Raw genomic sequence first — 8,811 nt, forward strand, 5'->3', positions numbered from 1 at the left:
AACAAAAAAAAATTGCACCTAGTGCTGGAATTACTATAATTCACTGGAACGTGATAAAATTATAAAATGTTTAGACATTATTGATATACAAATTTCCCACATAGTCCTAAGTTTTCAGATTTTTTGAGTTACATAACTATAGTGTTTTTTCAGATCATTACAAACTGTTCTATTTTAGACAGATTCTGTTTTCTATTGCATAGTTTGCTTGTTTTAATGATGCTATGGATTATATCAGGGGGTATAAGTCATGGAGAAGTTAGAATATTATAAGTATTATGCAAGAATAAAATATGAACGGGTTCATAACAACACCTAAAGTTTATGATGTGTCTATTATACTAACGGATCTCATGAGGTTTCTGTTGAGTTTTGTGTGCTGAAGTTTTCAAGTTTTAGGTGAGCTCACGATAGATGAAGGAAAAAGGAGCGGCAAGACCCAAATCTTGGGGATGCCCAAGGCACACCAAGGTAATATTCAAGGAATACCCAAGCGTCTAAGCTTGGGGATGCCCCGGATGGCACCACCTCTTTCGTCTACAATCTATCGGTATGTGATGTCTACTACACAACTTTATTCTTGTAGGCTCATGTTGGGCCTCCAAACACAGAGTTTTGTAGGACAGTAGCAATTTTCCCTCAAGTGGATGACCTAAATTTTATCAGTCTATGGGAGGCGTAGGATGAAGATGGTCTCTCTCAAACAACCCTGCAACCAAATAACAAAGAGTCTCTTGTGTCCCCAACACACCAAAAACAATGGTAATTTGTATAGGTGCATTAGTTCGGCGAAGAGATGGTGATACAAGTGTAGTAATGATAGTAGATATTGATTTTTGTAATAGTAATAATAAAAAACAGCAAGGTAGCAAGTAACAAAAGTGAGCACAAATGGTATTGCAATGCTTGAAAATGAGGCCTAGGGTCCGTACTTTCGCTAGTGCAATCTCTCAATAGTGCTAATATAATTGGACCATATAACCATCCCTCAACGTGTGATGACCAAGTATGGTTCTGCTCGTGGTGTCATTGATAGATCTAGCTTCTCCACCATCTCGATGCTTGTAGCGTTGATCAAACTCATGTGGTCGATTGTCATGGCACATGATCTCTCTTGTACCACAACACGAGTATGAAAAAGTCCATCCCATCGACCTTCCTCCTCCAATTGAAATCCATAGCGTAGCTTCCATGATAATCCAGTCATCTCTTGCACAGTGTCGTGAACAACCTTGCTCTGAATACCACCTGATATAGACTTAACCTTGTGGCGAGATCCGATCTGTTGTTGCGGCCCGTGGTACAAACATCACAATGTTGCATAAAAAGACCCTGATATTGACCGAACCTCATGGCGAGATCCGATCCGTTGTTGGGGCTCGATCTTTCACGACACTCCACCTTCAGTAATAACAACCTCTTGCCCGCGCACGCAATGTGCATGAGTAGAGGGTTTGAACCTTACGGCTCAGCACGAGAAAACCAATCTCGACGACGGTACTCATGCACAAACAATTTTCACAAAGAGAAATCGCAACACAGAGGTTTTCTAAATCTTCCTCCAAAACTTAGGGATTTTTAGAGAGCTTCCGCCAAAACTCGATATGGCTATTTACCCTAAAAACCCATCGTGTCTATTCATAAAATATAACCTGACTTTTACATGGCGCACCTTGGCTTTTATATTAGCCGAACCATCTAAGAAACTTGATAAGCAAGGAAGGAAAATCCTATGTGTACTCTCACGGCTAAAAATTAAACAAAACAAGTCCAAAGACTTGCCTAAAGATAACTCTAGGACTCTAAAAAATTGCCTTTTACATCTTGGCAGTTTTTATTTCCTAAACAAAACTGATGCACCAACTTAACATAATCAGCTACCGGTGGCCCCCATCCGCAGGCTCGCAAGGAGAGCACATCACGTGGTAAAAAGTGAATGGATCTGGAACAATATATCGGACGAACTCTGCCGAAGTAGTACTCCACACGGCTTCTTGTTTTCTTTGTGTTACATGCATTTAGGACTCCTACGTGGGCACCAAAATCACAATGTGCTAATATTTTGGTTGCATGCCGATCAAAACCATCAGCGTAATCACGTGTATGTACCTGATCTGGTGCATGTATGACTACATCCAATTCTTTTTTACTTGCTTTATTTTGGTATTTTTCTTTCGACTGAACAAAAATCATCTGAGGTCTTGTAGATTCAGGTTTATGTGCAGACGCAACAAAAGTCTCAGCCTCCTTATTATCTATACCAAATTGAATTAGTTTTGGCACGCAAATATTATTGATCCATAGTTCATTAAAATGCAATAATGTCTGAACATCAACAACATCATCTACAGTCATGGTCATATCACTATTTTTGTGTGTTCACATGATTAAGCTACTGTAGTAATCATGTTTTATAGCTTTTGTTTCAATAAAGTGCCACGTAAGACCTTTAGGATAGCTTACAGTGATAGTTGTGTTGATCCTGTTGAAAATTAGACTTTTGCGCCCAGTAAATTAGTTTTGATAATTGATAGAAACGTGATTTTGATCTGATTCTTTTTGTTATGGCTTGGTACACAAATTTCTCAGTTTTTCCTAATTTGGATGGATTGTTGGAGTTACATAAGTATTCGAGAGTTACATATTAGTATAGACTGTTCTGTTTTTGACAGATTCTATTTTTTATGTGTTGTTTGCTTATTTTGATGAATCTATGAGTAGTATCGGAGGGTATGAACCATGGAGAAGTTGAAATACAGTAGATATAACACCAATATGAATTTAGAATGAGTTCACAACAGTACCTAAGTGGTGATTTACTTTCTTATACTAACGGAGCTTACGAGTTTTCTGTCGAGTTTTGTGTTGTGAAGTTTTCAAGTTTTGGGTAAAGATTCGATGGACTATGGAATAAGGAGTGGCAAGAGACTAAGCTTGGGGATGCCTAAGGCACCCCAAGGCAATATAAGGAAAACCAAGAGCCTAAGCTTAGGGATGTCCCGGATGGCATCCCCTCTTTCGTCTTTGTTCATCGGCAACCTTACTTGGAGCTATATTTTTATTCACCACATGATATGTGTTTTGCTTGGAGCGTCATTTTATTTTATTAGGTTTTGCTTGCTGTGTGAATAAACTACCAAGATATGAAATTCTTAAATGTTAGAGAGTATTCACATAGTTACATAATTATTCGACTACTCATTGATCTTCACTTATATCTTTTGGAGTAGTTTGTCGTTTGTTCTAGTGCTTCATTTATATCTTTTAGAGCACGGCATTGGTTTTATTTTGAAGAAATAGAAGAACTCTCATGCTTCATTTAAATTCATAACTTTATATGCTTAGTTTCTTTTTGAGCTTTCATACACTTATAGCTCTAGTTCATCCGTTGCATGGCAATCCCTACTCACTCACATTGATATCTATTGATGGGCATCTCCATAGCCCGTTGATATGCCTAGTTGATGTGAAACTATCTTCTCCATTTTTGTCTTCTCCACAACCACCATTGTATTTCACCTATAGTGTTATATCCATGGCTCACGCTCATGTATTGCATGAAGATTGAAAAAGTCTGAGAACATCAAAAGTATGAAACAATTGCTTGGCTTGTCATCGGGGTTGTGCAGGATTTAAATATTTTGTGTGATGGAAGATAGAGCACATCCAGACTATATGATTTTGTAGGGATAACTTTCTTTGGCCATGTTATTTTGAGAAGACATGATTGCTTTGTTAGTATGCTTGAAGCATTATTATTTTTATGTCAATATTAAACTTTTGTTTTGAATCTTATGGATCTGAATATTCTTGCCACAATAAAGAAGATTACATTGATAAATATGTTAGATAGCATTCCACATCAAAAACTCTGTCTTTATCATTTACCTACTCGAGGACAAGCAAGAATTAAGCAAGGGGATGCTTGATACGTCTCCAACATATCTATAATTTTTGATTGTTCCATGCTATTATATTATCCATCTTGGATGTTTTATATGCATTTATATGCTATTTTATATGATTTTTGGGACTAACCTATTAACCTAGAGCACAGTGCCAATTTCTGTTTTTCCTTGTTTTTGAGTTTTACAGAAAAGGAATACCAAATGGAGTCCAATTGACCTGCCAATTTTTGTGGATTTTTTATGGACCAAAAGAAGCCCCTGGAGTAAAAGAGTTGGGCCAGAAGAGTCCCGACCCATCCACAAGCGTGGAGGGCGCGCCCTACCCTCTGGGGGCACCCCCTACCTCGTGGATGACTCGGAGACCCCCCTGACGTGAGACCAACGCCAAAAATTCCTATAAATACAGAAACCCCCGAAAAGAAACCTAGATCAGGAGTTCCGCTGCCGCAAGCCTCTGTAGCCACCAAAAACCAATCGGGGCCCTGTTCTGGCACCCTGCCGGATGGGGGATCCATCACCGGTGGCCATCTTCATCATCCCGATGCTCTCCATGACGAGGAGTGAGTAGTTCACCATCGGGGCTTAGGGTATGTACCAGTAGCTATGTGTTTGATCTCTCTCTCTCTCTCGTGTTCTTGATTCAGCACGATCTTGATGTACCGCGATCTTTGCTACTATAGTTGGATCTTGTGATGTTTCTCCCCCTCTACTCTCTTGTAATGGATTGAGTTTTCCCTTTGAAGTTATCTTATCGGGTTGAGTCCTTAAGGATTTGAGAACACTTGTTGTATGTCTTGTGTGGGATACCCGTGGTGACAATGGGGTATTCTATTGATCCACTTGATGTATGTTTTGGTGATCAACTTGTGGGTTTCGTGACCTTGGGAATCTATGCATAGGGGTTGGCACATGTTTTCGTCTTGACTCTCCGATAGAAACTTTGGGGCACTCTTTGAAGTTCTTTGTTTTGGTTTGAATAGATGAATCTGAGATTATGTGATGCATATCATATAATCAAACCCACGGATACTTGTGGTGACATTGGAGTATCTAGGTGACATTAGGGTTCTGGTTGATTTATGTCTTAAGGTGTTATTTTACTATGAACTCTAGGGTTGTTTGTGACACTCATAGGAATAGCCCAACGGATTGATCGGTAGAATAACTTTGAGTTGGTTTCGTACCCTACAATAATCTCTTCGTTTGTTCTCCGCTATTACTGACTTTGGAGTGACTCTTTGTTGCATGTTAAGGGATTGTTATATGATCTATTTATGTTATCATTGTTGAGAGAACTTGCACTAATGAAAGTATGAACCCTAGGCCTTGTTTTGAAGCATTGCAATACCATTTTCGCTCACTTTTACCACTTGTTACCTTGCTGTTTTTATAATTTCAGATTACAAAAGCCTATATCTACCATCCGTATTGCACTTGTATCACCATCTCTTCGCCGAACTAGTGCACCTATACAATTTACCATTGTATTGGGTGTGTTGGGGACACAAGAGACTCTTTGTTATTTGGTTGCAGGGTTGTTTGAGAGAGACCATCTTCACCCTACGCCTCCCACAGATTGATAAACCTTAGGTCATCCACTTGAGGGAAATTTGCTACTATCCTACAAACCTCTTCACTTGGAGGCCCAACAACATCTACAAGAAGAAGGTTGTGTAGTAGACATCAGACCCTGCTGCCACGGGAGGGTAGAACAAAAGATGTCATGCAAGTTCTTTTCCATAAGCACGTATGACTATATTTGAAATACATGCCTACATTATATTGATGAATTGGAGCTAGTTATGTGTCACCCTAGTTTATAACTGTTGCATGACGAATGCCATCCGACATAATTATCCATCATTGATCCATTGCCTACGAGCTCATTTCATATTGATCTTTGCTAAGTTACTTTTCCGTTGCCACTGTTATGATTGCTACAAAACTGCTAATGTTACTTCTACCACTGTTACCATTACTTACATACTACTTTGCTACTAAATACTTTGTTGCAGATATTAAGTCTTTTATATGTTAATACTTGAGAATATTCTTTGGCTCCCCTTGTGTCGAATCAATAAATTTGGGTTGAATACTCTACCCTCGAAAACGGTTGCGATGCCCTATACTTGTGGGTTATCAGAGATCAAGGTGTCGAGTCGGTGATGATGGAGATCATAACGATGTTTTGGAGATGGAGATCAAAAGCCCAAGATGATGATGGCCATATCATGTCACATATTTTGATTGCATGTGATGTTTATCTTGTATGCATCTTATTTTGCTTAGAACGACGGTAGCATTATAAGATGATCCCTTTACTAAATTTCAAGGTATAAGTGTTCTCCCTGAGTATTCACTGTTGCGACAGTTCATCGTGTTGAGACACCACATGATGATCAGGTGTGATAGACTCTACGTTCACATACAATGGGTGCAAGACCGTTTTGCACATGCGGAATACTCGGGTTAAACTTGACGAGCCTAGCATGTATAGACTTGGCCTCGAAACACTGGAGATCGAAAGGTCGAACGTGAATCTTATAGTAGATATGATCAACATAGAGATGTTCACCATTGATGACTACCCCATGTCACGTGATGATCGGACATGGGTTAGTTTATTTGGATCATGTTACACTTAGATGACTTGAGGGATGTCAATTTAAGTGGGAGTTCTTAAGTAATTAGATTAATTGAACTTTAGTTTATCATGAACTTACTTCTGATATTATTTGCAAATTATGTTGTAGATCAATAGCTCGCATTGTAGCTCCTCTATGTTTTTTGATATGTTCCTAGAGAAAACTAAGTTGAAAGATGATAGTAGCAATGATGCAGACTGGATCCGTGATCTGAATATTATCCTCATTATTGCATAGAAGAATTATGTCCTTAATGCACCGCTAGGTGACAAACCTATTGCAGGAGCAGATGCAAACGTTATGAACCTTTTGGCAAGCTCGATATGATGACTACTTAATAGTTTAGTGCACCATGCTTTACGGCTTAGAACAGGGACTTCAAAAATGTTTTGAACGCCACAGAGCATATGAGATGTTCCAAGAGCTGAAATTTGTATTTCAGACTCATGCCCATGTCGAGAGGTATGAGACCTCTGGCAAATACTTTGCCTACAAGATGGAGGAGAATAGCTCAGCTAGTGAGCATGTGCTCAGAATGTCTGGGTACTACAATTGCTTGAATCAAGTGGGAGTTAATCTTCCAGATAAGATAGTGATTGGCAGAGTTCTCTAGTCACTATCACCAAGCTACTATAACTTCGTGATGAACTATAATATGCAAGGGAAGAAGAAAATGACTCCCGAGCTTTTCATGATGCTGAAATCGGCAAAGGTAGAAATCAAGAAAGAGCATCATGAGTTGATGGTTAACAATACCACTAGTTTCAAGAAAAAGGGCAAGGGAAAGAAAGGGAAATTCAAGAAGAATGACAAGCAAGTTGTCACTCCCGTTAAGAAGCCCATAGCTGGACCTAAGCCTGGAACTGAGTGCTTCTACTGCAAAGGAAATGGTCACTGCAAGCGGAACTACCCCAAATAATCGGCGGATAAGAAGGATGGCGAAGTGAAAAAAGGTATATTTGATATACATGTTATTGATGTATGCCTTACTAGTACTCGTATTTGCCCCTAGGTATTTGATACCTATTCGGTTGCTAAGATTAGTAACTCGAAACAGGAGTTGCAGAATAAATGGAGACTAGTTGAGGGTGTAGTGACGATGTGTGTTGGAATTGGTTCCAAGATTGATATGATCATCATCGCACGCTCCCTATACTTTCGGGATTAGTCCTGAACCTAAATAAATGTTATTTGGTGTTTGTGTTGAGCATGAACAAGATAGGGTCATGTTTATTGCAATACGGTTATTCATTTAAGATAGAGAATAATTGTTATTCTGTTTACATGAATGAAACCTTCTATGGTCATACACCCAATGTTAATGGTTTATTCAATCTCGATCGTAGTGATACACATATTCATAATATTGATGCCAAAAGATGCAAAGTTGATAATGATAGTGCAACATACTTGTGGCACTGCCGTTTAGGTCATATCGGTGAAAAGCGCATGAAGAAACTCCATGCTGATGGGCTTTTGGAATCACTTGATTATGAATCATTTGATACTTGCGAACCATGCCTCATGGGCAAGATGACTAAAACTTCATTCTTCGAAACAATGGAGCGAGCTAAATAAACTTATTGGAAATAATACATATCGATGTATGCGGTCTGATGAGTGTTGAGGCACATGGCGGGTATCGTTATTTTCTGACCTTCACAGATGATTTGAGTAGATATGGGTATATCTACTTAATGAAACACAAGTCTGAAACATTTGAAAAGTTCAAAGAATTTCAGAACAAAGTGGAGAATCATCATAACAAGAAAATAAAGTTTCTATGATCTGATCGTGGAGGCGAATATTTGATTTACGAGTTTGGCCTTCATTTAAAACAATGTGGAATAGTTTCACAACTCACGCCACCTGGAACACCACAGCGTAATGGTGTGTCCAAACGTTGTAACCGTACTTTATTAGATATGGTGCGTTTTATGATGTCTCTTACCGATTTACCACTATCATTTTGGGGTTATGCATTAGAGACAACCGCATTCACGTTAAATAGGGCACCATCTAAATCTGTTGAGACGACACTGTATGAACTGTGGTTTGGCAAGAAACCTAAGCTATCATTTCATAAAATTTGGGGTTGCGACACTTATGTCAAAAGGCTTTAATCTGATAAGATCGAACCCAAATTGGAGAAGTGCGTCTTCATAGGATACCCTAAGGAAACAACTGGGTACACCTTCCATGATAGATCCGAAGGCAAGATCTTTGTTGCTGAGAATGGGTCCTTTCAAGAGAAGGAG

The sequence above is a fragment of the Triticum aestivum genome, chromosome 7B, assembly GCF_018294505.1.
Source record: "Triticum aestivum cultivar Chinese Spring chromosome 7B, IWGSC CS RefSeq v2.1, whole genome shotgun sequence".
Taxonomy (NCBI): domain Eukaryota; kingdom Viridiplantae; phylum Streptophyta; class Magnoliopsida; order Poales; family Poaceae; genus Triticum; species Triticum aestivum.